At 36.2% G+C, this 24,239-nt stretch overlaps 1 protein-coding gene across 1 annotated transcript in view; it reads right to left on the minus strand.

Moving 5' to 3' along the window:
- The window catches only part of LOC122810505, a 1,366,849-nt gene that overhangs the window by 325,496 nt on the left and 1,017,114 nt on the right, over positions 1-24,239 (minus strand). The gene's annotated exons all lie outside the window — the stretch shown is intronic.

A 24,239-nucleotide genomic window follows, 5' to 3' on the forward strand; every position in this document is an offset into this window, starting at 1 on the left:
CTTACAGCTGAGGTAGCGTTGTCTCCTCACAGTAAGACACTGTCCGGTTCGATTCTCAGCTAGAGCATCTTCTACTTGGAGATATGCGTGAATGGGCGTACCTTCGTTGAAGGCTGGTAACTTGGCACATAAAAACCAACTACCAATCATTAGTGGACCGGAGTTCCACTGTGGCGACCCCTAACCAGGAAAAGCTGAAAAGAAACACCACCACCAAAAGAAAAAAAAAATCAGTCAAAATCTGTGAAAAAATGCAAATGACTATGCGCATATGTATATGCTGTAGCAGAAGACAAAACAAGCAGAAACCATCAAAAATACAGTCATAAAATATCATGGAAAGTGAAGAAAGGAGCATTCTGATTTCCCCATTTTCTGCCATTAAAACTGTCTTACATGTACTCAGTTTCATCAGATGTGCCTGCTGTTTTCCATTCCATTCTCTCATCCTTTGAAGTTTTTGCTCAGTGTCTGCCTGCAAAACCACAACTTTGTTGATCTGTCCACTATGACCTGCTTGCTATTCTAGTCCATTACCAGTATGAGCAGCAGTGGGTTCACAGCTGAACCCTGATGCATACCCACTTCCAGTGGGAATCCCTCTGTAAGACCAAACACTGTTCGTACTTGAGTCACTGGGTCCTTGTACAAAGTTTGCACTAATTCTACTAATGTTTCTGGGACGTCAAACCACAACAGGACTACCCAAATCAGCTATCTTGAGACATATACTTTCTCTAAATCAATACCCAGTTGGACTCCTCCAAATCTAGCCTCTTCTCAACTATCTGTCTCACTGCAAATATCAGATCAGTTCTGCTGCATCCAGATCTGAATCTGAACTGCTCATCTCCCCATCTTACTCTCTTACTACTCTGTGTATTGGCTTATCAATCACACTCTCCAGAACTTTCATGCAATGTGACAGGAGTTTCATACCTCTGTACTGCCCACAGTTGTGAATGCCCCCTTTGACTTTGAACCCAATGGCACTACTATGCTTATTCACCAGTCATCTGTGACAATGCCTTTTTCTCAACACTGCTATGAGTACCTTCACGAGGCATTTCTCCCTTATCTCACCCAGCATCTTTATGATACGCACTGTGACCTCATCTGAGCCTGCTGCTTTCACCAACTTTGTTTTCCTTAGTGCTGTTCTTACTTATATGTTGGGCTCTTCCTCTTCTCTCACTGTAGGCTATCTGGGAAAGTACATTTTCTGTGGGGTTTTCTTCATTCAGAAGCTGCTGGAAGTAATCCTTCCATCTGTCTCTGATGTCCTGTGGAATGAGAAGGTTGTTGCTTGCATCCCTTACGAAGGGAGTTTGACCATCTTCTTTATTTTTCTGTCTTTAAAAGCAGCAAGTAAAATAAAGAACCAGCTAACACAGCACTGTATAAAACATTTGTTTAATCCAAAAAAATAAAAACAGTAAAATATATAACAGATGAGAACTTTCACACCAAAGGTGCTTCATCAGAGCTATCATTTTTATTAATGTAAATCTATCTTCCACTGTAAAATATAAATTATTCCATTTTGTAGTTAACTAAGTATATCAATTATATTTTTATAATTTACCAACACTGACCCTTTGCAAGTTGGCAATATTGTAACTCCGAAATATCTGACTTGAATATTGTCTCATTTAAAATTGCTATGCCTTTTTAAATTATCATTTAGATTTTTATTAACAATGTACTTGTTTTACTCTGATTAAAAGTCAAATTTGATATTTCTTCAAAACAATTCATAGAATTAATTATATGCTTTAATGAGGATTCTATATCACCAATAGGTAATAATACATTATCTACAAAAAGTTGTATACTGGAAGAATATAATCCAGCTAATGGAAAACCTATTATATCTTTGCTATTTCTAATGTGATTAGCAAAAGGTTCAATGCTTAAAGCAAATAACAAAGGGGATAAAAGGACATCCTTGTTTTGTGCCTTTTAAAATTTGAAATGATTTCAAAAGACAAGAACCTATCTTAACAAAGGCATATGAATCTTTATAAAGCTTAGTACTTAACTCAATAACTTCTGAAGAAAAGTTATATTCCTTAAGAACAAACCTTAAACAGGTAACTCCAATTCACAGAATCACAAGCTTTATATATATCCCAACTTTGCCATTCTTATTTGCTAAATCTATTAATGTGTTTAATGTAATTATACTATCTTGAACTCTCTTATTTAGGATAAATCCTGTCTGATCATTATTTATAATTCCTCTCAGAATTCTGTTCAATCTATTTGCCAAAATAGACAGACATTTTATAATCTACATTAAGTAACAAAATCGGATGATATGAAGAACAAAGTTTAGGAACTTTGTCTTGCTTCAGAACAGGTGAAACAAGATAATTTTTGCAAGAACGGAGTATATTAAATGAGTATTCAATGTCATTAAAGACTCTCAGTAATATGTTTAATACATTATCTGGAATTAACTTACAGAGCTCTGGACTCAATCCATCTATCCATGGAACTTTATTAGTTTTAAGATTTTTAATTTGGTCTTTTAATTCTTTAAATGCTACAGGTTTGTCAATTCTATTCTTTTGATGCATTGTTTATAATTTATATTGTCTTTCAAAAAATGTATCACTTTGCAACTATTTCTCAATTCTTCTCTATTATAAACTGTTTGCTCATAATGATCTCTAAAGCAATCAAGTATGTCAGATAAATCAGTCACTAATTTATTTTCATTATTTTTTTACATAAAATTTATTTTATAGGATTCAAATTATTCATTTTTTGTCTAATAGTAAGTCTAAGTAAACATTTAGGGTTTAAAGAATAAGACTGCAATTTTAACTTTTCAAGGTTTATTGAAACTTTATGGTTAAGAATCTATGCATAGTTCTGATTTAATACTACCAGTTTTAAGTTAACAAATATAGCATTTGAATTTGGCTTTACTTTTAATTTATCTTAGACTGTAACTCATTTAAGTCTTTATAATATTCTTTTCAATGTATACCAATTTTTAATTTTACCATTCAAATAGGCTGTTAAGGTATCAAATAAAATAATCTCAGTAACTCCCCCATTATTAAACTCTAAAAACATCAATCTCATTTATAAACCATTCTCTAAAACCATTAATTTTAATTATATATGCAAGAAGTCTCTTGTAAACTATTAAATTATTAGATTTCAAAGTAAGCTTAAAGGTAATTGCATTTGGGATTGGTTAAAGGACACAAGACTATTAAAACTTCTTCAGTTTTAGAAAACAGACATCAGAAGTAAAAAATCTTATCTATGACAGTTTGGGTACCAAATCTGAAAGAATAATGTGGTGTATAGTTAAGGGACTCAGATAGTCTTAGATCATATATGTCTGTAATATTCATAGTATTGATAAGGTATTTTAAATGTTTACCAGCTGAGGAAAGTCCGGGTTTTCTACTAGCATAAGTATCATTGTCTGACAGCACACAACTAAAATCACCTGCTATAATCACTTCTCCTTTCATATAAAAAGGTATAGTATAAAGATAGTTTTTGATAAACTAGCTCCAATTCCAAGTATCCAATAAGAATTAACAAATGTATAATATTTTTTATTTATAATACAACCAATGTTAGCATGCCATTCTTATCAGAACAAGAGTCAATCACTTTAGGAGTAGTCAGAGATTTTTTCCACAATATGATAGTGCCCCTTCTTTTCAATCTAAAGTGCAAGCCAAACAAAATGGATCAATATTTCAAAATCATTCTATCAGAATCCTTTGATGATAAATGTGTTTCTTGCAAAAAAAATTATATGAGCTTTATGAAACTTCAAGGATTTAAACAAACTACCTATTTTTAAAGGATTATTTAAACCATTAATATTCAATGAAATACATTTAAAGACTACCATTTCCTAAAAACAAACTTTTATAGATTAATAAGATATGATTTAATAAAACAATCAAGAAGATGTTATTACTATCTTTAGATATGGACAAGAAACTTGCATTTAAACTCAAGTAGCATGACTTAAGAACAATAATCGCCCCTCCATCGTGAAATGACACATTTGTAGTTTGATGATAAAATCATACAAACTACAGTCCAACCACTCCATAGAACAAACTGAACCATAACCTAGAAAGTAACAAACAAGTAGACGAAACGGCAAACAGTCTGTACAAAGGTTTGATAAACAAATCCAAGTCCAACACAGTAACTTTCTTTAAGCGCTTTACGTTTGTTCTAAATAAACAAACTTCTTCAGAAGTATTAACTGACACAGCTACAAGCAATTTATACTAAAAAGTGTGGGAAAACCAGATCAAATTAATAATTAAACAATTAAGAAAAATTAAAAAATGTTACATAGCTTAAAAGTGTATAGAATAAAAATATTTCTAAGATGTTATAAAAGTGTATTTGATTTTTAACAATGTATCCACCAAAGGCATACACTTCCAAATAACGACTACACACAGTTAATACACAGTGTTTCAAACTATATCAAATTTAAAAAGTAAAGTAATTGATGGTAGCTAATATTATCTTTGTAAATTTTTAAGTTTCAATATGCTGGTAATTGAACATGCCTCATTTAACCCAGGATAGTTGAAAGCATTCAATTTAAGCTGCCATAATAGTTTGAGCTCTTCCAGTTTAAAGGAGCAGGACCACCTCTTATATCAGGAACCATGTTATTGATAACTAAAAATTTAAATTTATGGGTCGGATTATAATGGACATGTTTTGCCAAGGCATTATCCATCTTGTTGTGGGAAATGGCGTATTGGTGTTCATATACCCTATCCCTGAGTCTACGTTCAGTTTTGCCCACGTAAAATGCAAAACACTCGGAACATTTAGCTAAATAGACCAGAAATCTAGTATTACAATTGAATTTGGATTTCAACTTATAGGTGCTTCCATTGATTGTAAAAGTATTGGTACAGTCGATAAACCTACAGTAATTACAACTCTCACATTTGAACATATCTGTCACTCTATAGAGATTGTACTGTTCCGTCTCTCAAGAAGGTTTTTCAAGTTTTTACCCTTTTTGAAAACTATATGTGGTTTATGACCCAGAAATTCGAAGACAACATGGTTGGATTTAAATAATTCCCAGTTTTTGGTAATCACACTGACAATAGATTTGTGACTTCATTTAATACTCAAAGTAAAACTACATTGAAAATCCTGTTGATGAGAGGTAGAAGTAACTATCCCAGGGACGTTAGCATCGGGCTCAGTTGTGGTGACGTTGTCGAAGGTCCTATGGTTTCTACTTAGAATTGGTTTAAACCAATTTCCATTTCTTTTATGTGTGACCTCTTCAATTAATGTGTCTAATAGTGGTTCCGGGTAACCACGATGCAGAAACATCTGCTTCAAAAAGAGACATTCACTCGTGAAGTCTTCGTCTAAACTAGAGATCCGTGATGCCCTCACTAGTTGCCCTTTAACAACTAACTTCTTTTGGTGGAATGGGTGGCAGCTGGAAAAATGAAGGAAAGAGTTGGAATAAGTAGCTTTCCTATATATTTGGGCTGTGAAAATGCTGTCAATTTCATTCTTAACTAACCAGATGTCTAGGTGTGATATAGTGTCAGTATTAAACGTATGAGTAAATTGTAAAAAAACTAGTAGTATGAGTAAATTGTAAAAAACTAGTAGTAGAGTTAAACTTGTTGACGATGTTAGTGGCTAGTTGATCATCTCCTTTTATAAGTATGAAAATGTCGTCCAGGAAACGAGTATAATAAACTATACAATCCATCCTGGACTCAACTGAGAAGTCAAAATTGGACTCCCATTGAGCCATCACTAAATTTGCGACACTTGCTCCGCAGGGGGAGCCCATCGCTAAACCTACTTTCTGGAGAAAAAACTTGTCAAAAATAAAGTAGTTGTTGGTCAAAATCAGATCTAATAGTTCCATTACTAAGCCTATATCTCTAGTCGATGCACCATGTTTTTTCATCAGTTCAGCCACCCATTCAACACTTATGTCGTGAGGGATGCAGGTGTAGAGATCCTTTACATCTATTGTTAGAAAATTGTAATCATTATTAAACTCCAAGTCATTTATTTTAGACAAAAATTACCAAGAGTCCTTACAAATATGTGGCTCCAAGGTGACATACTTTTGCAACATGGAATCTACCACCTTAGCACATGCATAGGTGGGGGACCACGACCGTCGATGAGAGGTCTCATAGGGGGATTTACTACATCTTTATGAATTTTTGGAATCCCAAATAAAGATGGATACCTGGGAAACAGGGAACACATGTAGTTGAAAACTACTTGGTCTACTCGTCCTTCAATAAATAAGTCATTCAAACAGGATTTAATAAGGCTATATGCCTTGTTCACTTCTGATCTTGAACTAACTTGATAAGTATCACTGTTTAACAGCGTTAACATACGTGCTACATAATCTGATTTATCGAAAATTACCAACCCTCCCCCTTTATCGGGTTTACAAACCCGGATGTCTTGGGATTGGATGTACCTTAGAAATTCCCTTTCGGTTTCATATTCATTGTTTCTGTTGTATATCCTACTACTGCCCATATTTCTAAAATCTAACTCACTCACCTGTTCAAAAATTTGAAGCAGGGGGTGAAGGGAAGGGTTGAATGTACTAGAGATACTAAAAACATTATTATCCAACCTATCAGGAGCATTCATAAAGAACAAACCTAAATTAAGTTTTCTCGTAAAAGATTTAAGCTCTACAATAGACTTGGAAATGTCCATATCATGCCAAGGAACATAAGTGTGACCTTTTGCTAAAAAATCAACTAGGTCTGATGATATGACACTGTCAGAAAAGTTGTAAACCCTAAAGTCATTGTCCTTGTTATATATAATTCTAGGTCGTGTGACAAGAGGTTGACAGTCGATAGACTGAATGGGAGCACCAGTTGGTTCATTCACTTCAAACGTGTTACAGTTTGAGAAAGGTGGAAAAGACGCAGGTGGAGGCGAAACAAGGACACATAGCTGGTCTTCCGAGAGAACAGACTCTTGACTACATTGAGTGTCTCGGTTCACCTGGGTGGTTTTGTACCCCTTTGTTGTTTGGGTCTGGCTCCTAGAGGGTTGGTCCTGCGAAAATCCTGTTGACCATCATTTTGGTTAGTAGCGCTATTGCGTTGTTCTCAGGAATCCAGAAAAAAACGTTTTTAATATCCAATACTGGTGACTTCGAATACAAACACGTAAAATACAATGCCAAAGTATAGTCCAAACAATCCAATTAAGCGCTTTCTCCCAGGCTTTGTCAAGATACACAGACCATTTTAGATTTGCTTTATATACTGTTATTGCACTTCAATTGGTCAATTAACTTAACAATTACATAATTAAAAAATTACATAATTAAAACATTTCTCCAAAAAATAAACTTTCTTCATTCACTATCTATCTTGTTGTAGCTTATGTATTTGTTTTTAAATGTAAAATATATATTTAAAATGTGTTTAAAATATATGTTTTAAAAATTTTTTATTATTCTGTTTTAATTTCAGTTTTGTAACCATGTAAGAAATGTATATATTTGTATAGTGCTCATTGTATAAACTTTATTGTAAAATGTACTAAATCTTTTGAACAATAAATAATATGTACTTCAAACTCCACTACAAACCCTACCCAAAACACCTGCTTTGTACCTAGTTAAACCTGTATTAAAAAACACATATTAAAAATGTTTTTGTATGACATGTCTTTGAATTCATTCTACATGTTTGTTTAATGCCCAGCAACAACTTAAAGCAAGACATTTTTTGTTCTTATTATTATTGTTAAAAATGCCCTTTTTTTTACCAACCACATTTTACAGTTTTAAGCTATGTGACATTTTTTAATTTTTCTTAATTGTTTAATTATTAATTTGATCTGGTTTTCCTGCACTTTTTAGTATAAATTGCTTGTAGCTGTGTCAGTTAATACTTCTGAAGAAGTTTGTTTATTTAGAACAAACGAAAAGCACTTAAAGAAAGTTACTGTGTTGGACTTGGATTTGTTTATCAAACCTTCGTATAGTCTGTTTGCCGTTTCATCTACTTGTTTGTTACTTTCTAGTTTGTAGTGCCTGGTTTTCTTTATCAGTTCTTTATGGCGTCTGACTCAACGGCATCTCAAGTACTGTACTCACAAACTAAAATCACCTTAAATGGTGCCACTAATATGCAGGATTCTGTTCCTGCTAAGGTTGTAAGTCCTGAAGGAGAACTTACTAACAACATGCTAACTGCATTGCTTAGTAAGATTGAGTCGATTTGTAACCGACTAGACCAACTGGACAAAAACCAAACAACTCTCTCTAATTGTTTGTCTTTGCATATCGCTTCTATTACTGACACAGAAGTGCGGAAGATTAAAGCTACAGCCTCACATCAAAATGTACTGAATTTACCGGCAAGTGTTTCAAGTATTAGAACGAATATGTCGTTAAACCAGCAGGAAGTTGTTGCCGACGAACGTATCTTGGATGAGAGCACACCACCACCGGCTCAGAGACCAGCTGATACAGTCCTTTCTTCAAACGGCATGGATCCGATGGTACTGGTTAGCCATTCGTCAAACCAACTACTGCTTTCATCGGGAGTCACTCGAAATAGTGATTCCGATGAGAATTTTAACCATCAACAACAAGGTTCAACAAATCTTTTACAAGACATAGACGGTAATCCATGCTCGTTATCAGCATGGATGGGTAACAACTTTAATTTTGGGACCGAATGTCTTCAATTTCAACCACTGCACACCAAAATGAAGGTAACAACAGCATTCACTCAGACATTGTGTCTAATTTAAAACTGTTAGACAACTTGTTGCTAAAATATAAAAAACCCAACTTGACATAGCGTATTTTAAGGAATGCTTAAGACAGAAGGTCATACCTAAAGGCCTTCGAAGGGTTCAATACCCGACCGGTCTAGTTAAGGATTCTCCGTTCCATTTGGAATTGATCCAGTTATTCGATAGGCAGGGTTTCAAACTCCTTGAAGTAATGATTAAACATTACTCCTTGATGGTTGATAATGTTTCGAATTTGGTAAAAGAAGTTGACACTAAAGTTTTACATGATAGCCAATTTGACAGGTATAAGTTTGATTACGGTAGAACTTTTTCAAGTATCAATCAGCATATGTCTAAGTTAAGCATCAATAAAACTAAGAAATTAGAACGTGACTGTAATTCTTACAGACAGGGTATGGCTTATCCACCCCCACCAGCAGCACAGATTTGGCAACTTGGCCACTCACTTACTGACTTGACTTACAACCTACCAATAATCTAGATGTTTCAACTTCCTTTCGTTTGGCTGATCAAACGCCTAGTCTGTCTAGGCGACCTTTTGCCCGTTCAGACGAACATAACACTTTTGGTCCATCTAACATGTCTGAATCCGGACAAGAAGCAGTTCGTAGAAGTGAAAGACTTATGAACACTTCACGTGTCAATTACAATTATAACAACAGACACTTTAACCAGTCCGGTCAACAACAACGCAATAGCGCTACTAACCAAAATGATGGTCAACAGGAATTTCACAGGACCAACCCTCTAGGAGCCAGACCCAAACAACAAAGGGGTACAAAACCTGAACCGAGACTCACAATGTAGTCAAGAGTCTGTTCTCTCGGAAGACCAGCTGTGTGTCCTTGTTTCGCCTCCACCTGCGTCTTTTCCACCTTTCTCAAACTGTAACACGTTTGAAGTGAATGAACCAACTGGTGCTCCCATTCATTCTGTCGATTGTCAACCTCTTGTCACACGACCTAGAATTATACTCAACAAGGACAATGACTTTAGGGTTTACAACTTTTCTGACAGTGTCATATCATCAGACCTAGTTGATTTTTTAGCAAAAGGTCACACTTATGTTCCTTGGCATGATATGGACATTGCCAAGTCTATTGTAGAGCTTAAATCTTTCACAAGAAAACTTAATTTAAGTTTGTTCTTTATGAATGCTCCTGATAGGTTGGATAATAATGTTTTTCGTATCTCTAGTACATTCAACCCTCCCCTTCACCCCCTGCTTCAAATTTTTGAACAGGTGAGTGAGTTAGATTTTTAGAAATATGGGCAGTAGTAGGATATACAACAGAAACAATGAATATGAAACCGAAAGGGAATTTCTAAGGTACATCCAATCCCAAGACATCCGGGTTTGTAAACCTGATAAAGGGGGAGGGTTGGTAATTTTCGATAAATCAGATTATGTAGCACGTATGTTAACGTTGTTAAACAGTGATACTTATCAAGTTAGTTCAAGATCAGAAATGAACAAGGCATATAGCCTTATTAAATCCTGTTTGAATGACTTATTTATTGAAGGACGAGTAGACCAAGTAGTTTTCAACTACATGTGTTCCCTGTTTCCTAGGTATCCATCTTTATTTGGGATTCCGAAAATTCATAAAGATGTAGTAAATCCCCCTATGAGATCTCTCATCGACGGTCGTGGGTCCCCCACCTATGCATGTGCTAAGGTGGTAGATTCCATGTTGCAAACGTATGTCACCTTGGAGCCACATATTTGTAAGGACTCTTGGTCATTTTGTCTAAAATAAATGACTTGGAGTTTAATAATGATTACAATTTTCTAACAATAGATGTAAAGGATCTCTACACCTGCATCCCTCACGACATAAGTGTTGAATGGGTGGCTGAACTGATGAAAAAACATGGTGCATCGACTAGAGATATAGGCTTAGTAATGGAACTATTAGATCTGATTTTGACCAACAACTACTTTATTTTTGACAACAAGTTTTTTCTCCAGAAAGTAGGTTTAGCGATGGGCTCCCCCTGCGGAGCAAGTGTCGCAAATTTAGTGATGGCTCAATGGGAGTCCAATTTTGTCTTCTCAGTTGAGTCCAGGATGGATTGTATAGTTTATTATACTCATTTCCTGGACGACATTTTCATACTTATAAAAGGAGATGATCAACTAGCCACTAACATCGTCAACAAGTTTAACTCTACTACTAGTTTTTTACAATTTACTCATACGTTTAATACTGACACTATATCATACCTAGACATCTGGTTAGTTAAGAATGAAATTGACGGCATTTTCACAGACCAAATATATAGGAAAGCTACTTATTCCAACTCTTTCCTTCATTTTTCCAGCTGCCACCCATTCCACCAAAAGAAATCAGTTGTTAAAGGGCAACTAGTGAGGGCATCATGGATCTCTAGTTTAGACGAAGACTTCACTAGTGAATGTCTCTTTTTGAAGCAGATGTTTCTGCATCGTGGTTACCTGGAACCACTATTAGACACATTAATTGAAGAGGTCACACATAAAAGAAATGGAAATTGGTTTAAACCAATTCTAAGTAGAAACCATAGGACCTTCGACAACGTCACCACAACTGAGCCCGATGCTAACGTCCCAGGGATAGTTACTTCTACCTTTCATCAACAGGATTTACAATGTAGTTTTGTGACTTCATTTAATACTCAAAGTAAATCTATTGTCAATGTGATTACCAAAAACTGGGAATTATTTAAATCCAACCACGTTGTCTTCGAATTTCTGGGTCATAAACCACATATAGTTTTCAAAAAGGGTAAAAACTTGAAAAATCTTCTTGAGAGACGGAACAGTACAATCTCTAGAGTGACAGGTATGTTCAAATGTGAGAGTTGTAATTACTGTAGGTTTATCGACTGTACCAATACTTTTACAATCAATGGAAGCACCTATAAGTTGAAATCCAAATTCAATTGTAATACTAGATTTCTGGTCTATTTAGCTAAATGTTCCGAGTGTTTTGCATTTTACGTGGGCAAAACTGAACGTAGACTCAGGGATAGGGTATATGAACACCAATACGCCATTTCCCACAACAAGATGGATAATGCCTTGGCAAAACATGTCCATTATAATCCGACCCATAAATTTAAATTTTTAGTTATCAATAACATGGTTCCTGATATAAGAGGTGGTCCTGCTTCTTTTAAACTGGAAGAACTCGAACTATTATGGCAGCTTAAGTTGAATGCTTTCAACTATCCTGGGTTAAATGAGGCATGTTCAATTACCAGCATATTGAAACTTAAAAATTTAAAGATAATATCAGCTACCATCAATTACTTTACTTTTTAAATGTGATATAGTTTGAAACACTGTGTATTAACTGTGTGTAGTCTTTATTTGGAAGTGTATGCCTTTGGTGGATACATTGTTAAAAATCAAATACACTTTTATAACATCTTAGAAATATTTTTATTCTATACACTTTTAAGCTATGTGACATTTTTTAATTTTTCTTAATTGTTTAATTATTAATTTGATCTGGTTTTCCCGCACTTTTTAGTATAAATTGCTTGTAGCTGTGTCAGTTAATACTTCTGAAGAAGTTTGTTTATTTAGAACAAACGAAAAGCGCTTAAAGAAAGTTACTGTGTTGGACTTGGATTTGTTTATCAAACCTTCGTACAGTCTGTTTGCCGTTTCATCTACTTGTTTGTTACTTTCTAGTTTGTAGTGCCTGGTTTTCTGAACCATAACCTATTGCAACTACTTCTCAATATTCAACTAATTAATACATTTAAATAAACCACAGCACACTCGGGTAAAATATACTACATCATATATCATACACTTATACATATAAAATATTATCATCTACTACAGTCTAAGACTGCAAAACTGTTTACAATGTATATCATTAAATATAATTTCAATAACAGTATATTATGCATTAGGATAGAAATATAGTTGGCGGCCGTGGTAGTGCAGTGGTCAGTGTTGCTGCCTCACAGCAAGAGATTCTCCGGTTCAATCCTCGGCTGGGGTGTCTTCTGTGCGGAGTCTACATGTCCTCCGTGTGGAGGCATGGTTTCCTCCCACATCCCAAAGACATGCTGTAGGTGGACTGGACACACTAAATTGCCCCTAGGCATGAGTGCATGCGTGTGTGCACCTTCCGTGGAAGGTTGGGTGCTGGGCTGGCAACTAAACACCGTAAAACACCACTGCTAATCATGAGCGGACAGGTGATTCGCTGTGGCAATCCCTAACCGGGAAAAGCCTAAAGAAGGAGGAGGACAGAAATATAGTATAACTTAAAACATACGAGAACACATATTATTAAATCAAAGTATGACTAACCTCACACACACACACACATATCATATCTTGTTTTAAATGTTAACACAAACTTACTCTTTAAAATTCCTCAACATAAAGCTTTATTAATTTTATATATATATATATATATATATATATATATATATATATATATATATATATATATATATATATATATAAAATGCAGGTAAGTGGTGTTTTTGTAAGGGTATTGGGTAGGGATTTTAGTGTGTGTGTGTGTGTAGTGGTGGATTTTGTGTGACCTCGGAGTGAGTATATATAAGTAGCGCGGTGTGGGGGGGCGCAGCCCCTCACATGGAGGGTGCAGGGGGGCTTGCCCCCCAGCTTACAGGTAGGGTAGGTGCATTTGTTATGCTGTTTGTATGTGTTGTTTTGTTTGTTGTAGTGTAATTAGGTAGGTGTATGTGTGCATGTTTGTGTGGTGGTGTGTGTATGTGTAAGATCACGATTTTGTATTTCGCGGTTGTGGGTCGTCTGTTTTTTTTAGTTTTTGGCTTTATAGTCTCGATACTAAAATTCGGTATTTTAGTATTTCGAGATTATAAAGTGAATCTCTCTCTCTCTCTCTCTCTATATATATATATATATATATATATATATATATATATATACACACATGTAGGTAAAGAACTATATAGTATTATTAAACATACTTAAAAACATATTTATTTATTTATAACACATTTTCCAAGCAAATATTATACTCAGTCTGGTGAATAGCACTTAGAATATCTGTACATTCCTGTAAGCTTTAAAATCAGACTAGTTGTTTAAAATGCATAGAATTATAACAGATACATCTTTATCACTATTTAATGAACTATCAGCATATCTCTCAACTTATTAGGGCATGAGAACGGCATAAAGTCCAAAACAATGGTGCGACACATATTTCAAAACAAAGTCCTTATGAGCCTAGAAAGCCATCAGAACAACAGTACCTGTAAGTAGAACAAACTAAACACATGAAAAAACTCTGGACACTGCAAAAATCCAGACATCTGATAGTCATGACAAGCACCTTCATTTGTCTCAGCATTCCATCTGAAGCACTTCCCATTTGAAGAGAAGTTGAAAAGTTCAAACAGTTCTTCCTGCAGGATCTACATCCTTACAATCATTGTTGCGAATTAACTGCGTGGAGAGTCCAGCTCATGAGTTTTTAAGATGCTTTTCAACCAAATAGAAACTTCAAGTGGGAAATTACAGTTAAATTAAAACAGTTCGCATGAAGAAAGGCTTCCAAACACCACTAATGAGCCACATCAAGACAAATAAAATACAATCAAGCAAGATGCAATGTATGAAAACCATAGCCATATAGTATACTATCTAAATAATATTTGTAACCGTCAGTAACCCTTTCCACCAAATCAAACAAGGCACAAGTAAACATTACAAATTATATAAATGCTGATAGAAGAGACCATCAAAATAGTATAATGTAATTCAAATACCATTTTAAACATGGAAAATCAGAGCTTTGATATGAAACCAGATGAGGCCATCAAAATAGTATAATGTAATTCAAACAAATACCATCTTAAACATGGAAAATCAGACCTTTGATATGAAACCAGTTGCAAACAACCTTCATAACTTTTAAGACCGTGATTAACCCTTTCCTACAAGTCTAAATAATTCTCAAAACTTTCTTACTGTGAAGATGAGAGGGAAAGAGAATAAAAAAAGAAACGTATGCCCACTAGCTTTACTTTAATAGCACAACATATATATGTAATCATGTAGTGTAAAACAAGTTTAGCTATTATTTAAAGTTAAAACAAAACTATAATACCCCAGCTACAACAGCCCCTTAATAAGCATGCATCTCTGTCAGCAGGAATGTAATTTAAATAATTCCAAGTCTAACAAAATAAGTAAATCTTATTGCAGATGATCTTTATATTGAGATGATAAACAGAACTTAAGTATGTAGTCAAAAAAGAGAAGGAGAAACCCAGTTAGTTATAGAGTATAGAAGTGAACACACCAAGGCAAATATCCAAAACAAAAACGTAAACTCCTGATGATGCAGATAGCACACTGAAGGAGCAGAAACCAATATAAAATCCAATGATCTTTATTTTAAGTATTGTAGGTAAGCGCTTTTGCAACCAGCCCTGGTTACTTCCTCAGACCAAATATTACAAAAAATCATCATTCAAAAACTTTAAAAGCTTTAAATCCTGTGTCACATGATTATAACCAATTAACTAATTAAGTGAATAAAAGGAACATGTATATTCAAAATAAAATACACAAGTTCATTCAAGGCAATATATATATATATATATATATATATATATATAGAGAGAGAGAGAGAGAGAAACAGCATGTAATATAATACAAAATATTTTATTCAAAGACATTACAAATCAACTATAACATACTATTTACATAACCTACTACATTATCTAACATTATCTAACTAAAACTGCTGACACTACCCTATCCATAAAATCACATATCAAACAGCTTTCTTCCTAATCTTCTTACCTTTCAGAACGGGTTTCAAAGACACAAATCATTCAGCCCAGGTGATCTATGGGCTGCTAACATAAAAATCCATCTCAACTCCCTTTCTTCAGTTCTGTTACTTAAATCACCCATCTTCATAGTTTCAGTAACTGTCAATTCAGTTAAGTGTCAATAATGGAAAAATAAAAATAGTGATTCTCCCCTTGTTGTATCATGTATTTGGCCAGTGTACTATGTTCCTGTTGTCTCCTAAAACAGTAAAAGTGGTCACGGATTCTTTCCCTTAACAGTCTGTTGGTCTTACCAACATAAAACACACTGCAGCAGGCATGTTCTTAATCAAATTAGTATCAACTAAATGTATAATGCTAAACTTCACAGATTGTTCTCTACTTTTCATTCTCTTAGAAGTCATTCCCACCCTACTCCTGTTAGGACTGTAGAAGTAAGGTTTCCCTGTGGTATTCCTTTTAATTCTAGCTTCAGTGCATGCCTCATTCACTTGTCTTTCAGGGTAACCCCTAAATAAAAACTCATCCCTCAGGGTCTGTGAAAGTAGAAATGTGATATACCTGGCTTACTGTGCCTGAGTAAGTGCAACCATATAGTGGATCTTACTTCCATTTCTTTTTGTATTATCCCTGAGTAAGTTTTCTCCCACCTAGCTAATTCTTTAGCTAAATTATAGATCCAATTTCACTTATCTTGCTGTTCAGGTTGGAGATTTATTTGGTTATTCTCCTCTATCCAAGGGTGGAAGCTGCCCACTACATTCACCCTCCACTTTGCTCCCACTCAAAAATCTCTCAAAGTGCAAGTGTATAGTGAATCTGACTTCCATTTCTTTTTGTATTATCCCTAAGTAAGTTATCTTCCCCCTAGCTATTTCTTTAACTAAATTCTAGACCCCATTTCGCTTACCTTGCTGTTTTCAAGGTTGGAGATAGTTTTGTTATTCTCGTCTATACGAGGGCAGGCACTGCCCACTACATTCACCCTCCATTTCGCTCCAGGCTCACTTCACTCCCCTACCCCCATTCCCACCCATCCCCTCTTCAATTACATTTATATTTCCTGTAATCTCCAGCCACATCTCTGTCAGCCAATACTCTCCTTGATACTATTAGCAATATCCTCCCCTAACTTCTCCTTTATATCCAACCTCATCTTTCCTCTTCACTAGAACCTCCCACCAATCTCACCACTTCCTGAAATACTATATCCCATCTCTCCTCTATTTTACTTTCTCTCTCTCTCATTACATAACATGCCCTACACCATAAAATTCAGTATTCCTCTGTTGCCCCTTACTGCCGGTCTTCACTTTCTATCCCAATCTACCTCCTTCCTAACCTTATCTTATTTACCATCTCCACAATCTCCCACATTGTCCTTACCATCCCATGTTAATAGTTTCTCAGACATCGCACCTTCTTTACTCAATTGCTAGAACTTTCCCATAACAAAACTAAAACTTTCCCCTGTTAATATCAAACTGAAATTAACTCATTATGCCGTTCTCAGGCCTCTCATTAACCCAGCATCTCTACATCCTTTCAAATCATTTCCAGGTTCTCGCTCAATGTGGAGATATTCAATCCAACCCTGGTCCAATTAACTCTCCATCCCTTAACCAATCTTCCATTACTCAATACCTACGCATAACAACTATAAATGTACAAAGTATGTGTAACAAAACCACAGAATTCCTAGCCTAGCTTTCTTATTACTCCCCTGATATTGTAGCAGTCACAGAAAGGTGGTTCAAATCACACACATCTGACACTGAAATAACCCTAACAGGATACAGTATTCTCAGAAATGATTGACTCCACAAATAAGGTGAGGTGATGTGAATCCCTAACTATTACACTCTTTCCCAAACCTGTGTCAGCCTTTGGAAACATAGAACTGTTACTAGCAATCCTACACATAAACAGCAGTAAACAATTATGTACTGCTGTACTTTATATTACCCCAGGCCAAAACATCCCTGTTTTGGAAGACTTTTTATCCTGGACAACCCATAACATATCCAATGAAACCATCATTCTTGGTGATACTAATATAAATTGGCGAACTCATCTCCAACTCTCCATCAAATAGCATAAACTTATACAGGTATACACTCATCACAGACCCCACAACTATAGTAAATAAACAGAGTCAACCTTGGACTGGATATTAGTCTCAGACCCACAGAAATATTCCATTGCTGGAACCCTTCCAAATATCTTTAGTGACCATCTATCTGCTTTCACCCATAGAACCCATACTCAAATACCCAAACCACATTCTTACAGAACATCTAGAAATCTTGCCCATTTCAACCAGGAGCTACTTATAGATACTCTAAAAGCCCAAGACTGGTACCCAACCAAGATACTACCTCTGGACAATGCTGTTAACAACTTCAACAAGATCCTTCTTAATACATTCAACAGTCTAGCCCCCATTTGCAATAAAACAAAGCATAACCATGGCTTATGGTTAACAAACCATTCCAAACAGTTACTTCTTTGTAGAGAATGAGACTGAGCCTGGAAAGGATGGCGGGAAAATAGAACCCACAAAATTAACTCAACTATAAGCAGCTTTGTAATAGTGTTAAAAACTAGTTATTAATCATAAAAAAACTGTTTCTCCACACAATTATCAACCCAAAGAAACAACCCCCAAAAGTTTTGGAAATCTGTTTCCTTACTCCTTAATCCCGGAACCCAGCATAATCCTATACCATCTCCTGTGAAAGACAAGCCATTGCCCAGGCATTTAACTCTCACTTTATCGATACCATTCAAAACCTTGTCAAAGAACTCTCTCTCTGTAAACTAATAAAAACACAAATAGTCTAGAACCCAACTCTACATTTACTCATCCTAACCCGAGCTCATATTCCTCCCACAAATGAAAACTCTAATAATATTCCATCCACTTCAACTTTTACTATACAACCAGTACTTACCTCTCTAGTGCTCAAACTCCTAAGCTTTAACCATGCACCCCCTCTGCAGAATCCCTAAAACTTGCTGCTGATGCTATAGCATACCTTGTCAGCATTCTTATTAACCAATCTACTGCAGAATCATACATTCTCACAACTCTGGAAAAACTCCATTATACTCCCCTTACATAAAGGTGGTAACATCAGTGACCTAACTACCGGACCATCTCTATTTAAAATCCTAGAAAAATGTATACATACTCAATTGCTAAAGCATCTCTCTTTAACAATAACCTATTTGTACCCACCCAACATGGCTTTCGCCAGGCTCACACCACAACCTTACTTTAATTTACCAGTACTGTGAACAAAGCTCTGGATGCTGGTCTACCAATTACAGTCATCTTAGTAGACCTATCCAAGGCTTTTGGTACAGTATCACACCCTAAACTACTAATACAACTTGAATCACTAAATTGCTCCTCACACTCCATATAAAACAATCTGTCAGATGACAAAATAAACAATCCAAATATCTAGACAGTAACACAAGAGTCCCCTAAGGGTCTATTCTTGGGCCTCTGCTTTTTAATATTTCCATTAACAATCTCCATAAAGCATTCCAACAAAGTGCACTCATCCAATACACTGATGATTCTATCATCTCCTCTTCTTCGAGCAACTTTTCCTAAAGATAACACAAAAAGCCTTTACATCTATCGAATCCTGGGTAAATGAAGAACAACTTCTACTAAATCCCAAAATCCCCAAAAAAATCGAAGCTTTTCTCAACAAAACCTCCAACTCAAGACTAAGATATTCTCACAAAACAATACTAAAATTGAACTAGTGAAAAAATGTCAAAACTACTAGCATTACAATTGATGACAAACTCTCCTTTGAGCATCACATTCATAAACAATAAAAAAAAAAAACTCACTTTAAGCTAGGTAAGCTCTATAGGCATAACTTTTACATGGATAGGCCCACCAAGAGAAAATTGGCTAACAGTCGGCTGGGCTCCCTCTTCCCTCCTCTATGGTAGCTCCATCTTTACTAACCTCCACACATCCCTTATGAATAAATTATAATCATACTACTACAAAATAGCAAAGTTTGCCTCCAATATGAATCTGATGAAGCTTTGTATTGACAAAGTGAAAGTGCACTTAACGTTACTGTATCTGGTTTCTCTGTCATTTATTGGATTTGCTCGTTGGATTAAACTTGTGTTTTAGAGCTTATTTGTCCGATTCTGGTCCATCACCGTCTTGGAGCTGTTTTTTCTTGCCTCCAATATGCCAAATTGCATACATCACTGCCTAGCCATTAAAGAATTGAACTGGTTTGAATTTCCCCATTACATAATTTACACCTGGCTCTTACCCCAAAAATGTTATATAATCCAAACTACTGCCCTTCACTTCAGACTATGCTACAAACATATACCCCAACCCAGAACCTTAGGTTTGCTGACAAACAATTAAGTATATCAAAACCCAACAAATGAGCTGGACAATGCATTTCTTCCTATACCATTGACAAACTATGGATGCTCTGCCTTCCTCTATTACTCAACTGGACTCTATAAATGCATTCAAACCTGCACTAAAGTACCATTAACTTACTAATCATCTGTTCCTGTGGTCACATACCAAAGCCACCATAAATAATTTATTTCTTTACTAACTTCTCAGAAGTCTTTTAAGAACTTCCGTCTATATCAGTTTACAATCTCTAACTTTACTTTATCTCAACTTCTCCTATTTCCAGCCATTTAAACTGCATAACTTAGTGTATACAAATGTTTACTTTATGTAACTTACTAACTGAATGATTTTATGTCAGTCTCATTGTATATTATTGCTTCTTATTCCTACTTAAAGTTATACTACACATCTGAAATTTGTCTATAGTATTTGAATATTACTGTTGTATAAATATGTTGTATTTGGAACTTATCTCCCCGGGCCTCCACTGAAAATGGGTTTTTGTCCCAGTGGACTTTCCCAGTCAACAAATATCAATAAATAAATAAATGGACTGCAATTCTTTCTTTAAAGTTTCTTGAGAACTCTTTAGAGTCACTCATTTTAACAGAAAAACTGAAAGTTGTTCTGACAGGAAAAAGTTATAGAAAAATAAAAAAGAAATGATTTTCCTGTGAAATACTTGTGTAGAAATACTCATACAATGTTATTCCATTAAAAAAGTTAATTACATTTCCTATAAAAAATCCTTTTAGAGTGATATAAGAAGCAGAACAAAAACTTTATACTGCTAACTTCTCATCTTAGCCACGCGCCCGTCTGTTACTAATTCTGACATCCCTCACTGCCTTCTGAAGCTAATCCCTCTCCACAATGTCCACACCATTTCAGCAGACTCTAGATCCCAAGCCAAGAGGCTTTACTGCACTGCCCCCTTCCATCTTGTCTCATGGATACATAGGATGTCCGTCCTCTTCCTTACCATCATGTCATTCACTTCTAAGCTCCATCCTGTCAGTGAACTTACAATGAGTGCAGCAATTCTTAGTTCATGTTTGGCAGGTTGATTGGTTTTACATCTAGCTCTCGCTCAACAGGGCTATCCCAGGTAACTCAAGCTACGCAACTGGATACTGGTTGCCTAGTAGCTTATTGACTCAGGGCTGCTGGGACTTTATGGCAAGCACACACTGGCCAGTAGGGGGCACATACACCCCTTCCAATGTTAGCATAGGTCCCTTGCATAGGTTGGAATAGGTCAGGTTCTCATCTCTCTTATCACCGGCAAATATCCATGCTCATTTGACTTTAGTCAATAAGACCAAATTACCTAGAGCCATATTTTACACCAAGTGGTGCAGTCTGTGGTCCATGTTCTCCTATCTTGAGGATACTGTGCACCACAGTAGATGCCCAAAGCGGTTGGTCTTTAAAACTCTTTTCCCTATACAGCACCATGTAGAGTCTGTGCTGCTGCTCACAACTTCATTCTTTAGCGAGTTTGAGATGGAAACAGCATGTTTTTTGGAGGTGAAGAACCCCACAAAGACATAGGAAGAACATGTAAACTCCAAACAGGCAATGGCCTGAGGTCTGAATCAAAACCTGAACCTTATGCATTTTGAGGGGAAGACCTTAGCCATCATGGCAACTGGTCTCTCAAAAGGGCTTCCAGGGGGGGGGGGATACTTTTTTTTTGTTCAATTGCCTTGAAGCTCAATTCTTAATTTTTCCATCGGTTTAGTTTAATTCCTCAAAGATTACAAAAAATGTTATTTCACAGAGACTGAACCACCAAATCAGATGAACAGCATGATCTATGGTAAAATAAAAAGCACAATTTGGGTAAGTCTTACTTATCTGCAAAAGTAGATGTTTAAATTTCACACTGCCTCAGGGGCACATGGGCTCTTTGCCTGCACAAACCCACACTGACAGCTTTCCAGAGCTCAGACTTTCATCCTCTGACTCCTGTTGAGGATTTAAGTGCTACGTAGGAAGAAATAAGAACTGCCTGAAACCAACCGATTCACAGCCAAAAAAAACACCAACACAAATATCCAAAGCCAATCAACAACACAAGGTTGGATACAATCAAACTATATATAAAATAAAGGGATGGTGGGTGGGTGCTACAACTGCGGCAGCATGACGTTTGAAAATCTACTGTTACAGCTAAGTAGGACTTACACAACTATACTATGTTCATCATTCACACTGCCTCAGTGGCATATGGGTAGATTTCAAAAGTTTTCTCTACCAGGGAAGGGAAGGATAAGGTTCTAGGAACCCCTGAAGAATGGCCTCAACAAGGCCTGCTCTGGAGCTTGAGAAAAAATCCAGTGTGTAGTGCTTTGTAAAGGTAATGACAGAGGACCAGGCTGCTAACTCGAGAATGCTTCTAGAGTCCACTTCTTTTAACTGACACCAAAGCGGATAAGGCTCTCATGGAATGTGCCTCAACCTTGCCTGAAATAGATTTACCATGGTGGGAGTAACAAAAACAATAGCAGAGTACAACCAATAAGCAACTGTTTGCTAAGAGACAGGTTGACCCTTCTTACTCATAGAAGAGGAAATAAACAGCTGCTCAGCTTTCCTGAAGGACTTGGTTCCATGTAGGCAGCACATGAGCTGTGCAAATCCAAGGTATGCATAATCTTCTCTTCCTTATTTTTAGGTTATGGAAAGAAAACTGGGAGATTAAGGGCGTGGATTCAGCATTCATAAACAGGTATGAAAGACTGATTAGTGTGTAAAACAACCCTGTCCTTATGGAAAATTAGATAATGCTGACCTATCAAAACAGTTTGCAGCAAACACACTCACCTTGCAGATGTCAGACCAATAAGCACAATAGTTTTCTAAGTGGTGAACTTCAAAACAGCCTGAAAGGCAGGTTCAAATAAGGTCAATCTTTCAAGAACAAAGTTGAGATTCCAAGGAGTAGGAATTTATTTTCGAGGGGTCCAAGTGCAGCACTCCTTTCATTAACTGTTTCACCACAAAAAGACATGAAATAAGCAAATCCATGGAAAAACAAGTTGAGATGGCAACAAGATGTATCTTGATAGATGCACAACTTAAGACCATCATTGAGCAGCTCACACAAATATTTCAAAACCAGAGGGATTAGACACCATACCAAGCCTTTTGTCATTAATTAGGTACCACCTAGAAAAACTTCTTCCATTTTCTAGTTGAAGTTTTCTTGCCCTATTCAATGCCTGCTGCACATCCTCATGGAAGAAGTGCCTAAAATGCATCAAGATAGAATCATCCAGGCTGTCAGCTGCAACTGGTCTAAGATGGGGTGTACCAGTCACCTCTGACACAGTGTGAACAGATCTAGAGTGCGAGAATGCTTGTGGTAATTGCCCTTAACCAATTCCATTAAAAGGGACAACCAAATTTGCGTGGGCCAAAGGGGGTCACCACAATGATCTTTGGTAATTCTTTCTGAATCTTCATAAGTACCCTGGATATCTGCTGACAGGATGGAAATGCATAAAGGAAACTTCCCATCCAAGGGAAAGAGAAAACATCTCTATTCTAAGTATGGCTGCAAGGATGTCTAGAACAGAATTTTCCAACTGTCTGCTTTGAAAGGAGTGGAACAGATCTCCACATCTGGATCAAATTCTGAGAGAACTCTGTCTTGAGTTTCCACTCGTGAGGGTCCATCTGGGATTTATTTAGTCTACTTGCCACTATGTTTTGATCTGGCAGGACACGTATGAGGCTTCAGTCAGAGAATTCTGTAAAGTTAGTTCTCAGACCATCACTGCCAACTGGCAAAGAGGGTATGACGTCGTACCTCCTTGTTTGTTCAGATAGTACATGACTGTGGTGCTGGCTGTGACCATTAAAATGGGACCTAGAGACCATAAGTGTTGGACTTTAATGCCTAAATCACCGCTAATATTTATCTGAAGCTTATGTGGTTTGTAGTATCTGAAGGACCCAATTCACCTTGCATATCAACTTCCCCGGATACTGTTCCCCATGCAAAATCTGAAGAGTTTGCTTGGACTGACTGAACTGGGGTCTGAAGGGAGTAGGTTAGCCCTGGACTGAGGTACATCTGATCCTTCCATCACTCAACTCTCATTTGAAAAATTTCTGCACTTGTACCTGGAATTCTAAGGGATGCAGGTGCTGGGTCCAACAATTTTTTAAAGACCACTGACTCTCA

This window comes from Protopterus annectens, chromosome 9.part0, assembly GCF_019279795.1.
Source record: "Protopterus annectens isolate FY-2018-M chromosome 9.part0, PAN1.0, whole genome shotgun sequence".
NCBI lineage: Eukaryota > Metazoa > Chordata > Ceratodontiformes > Protopteridae > Protopterus > Protopterus annectens.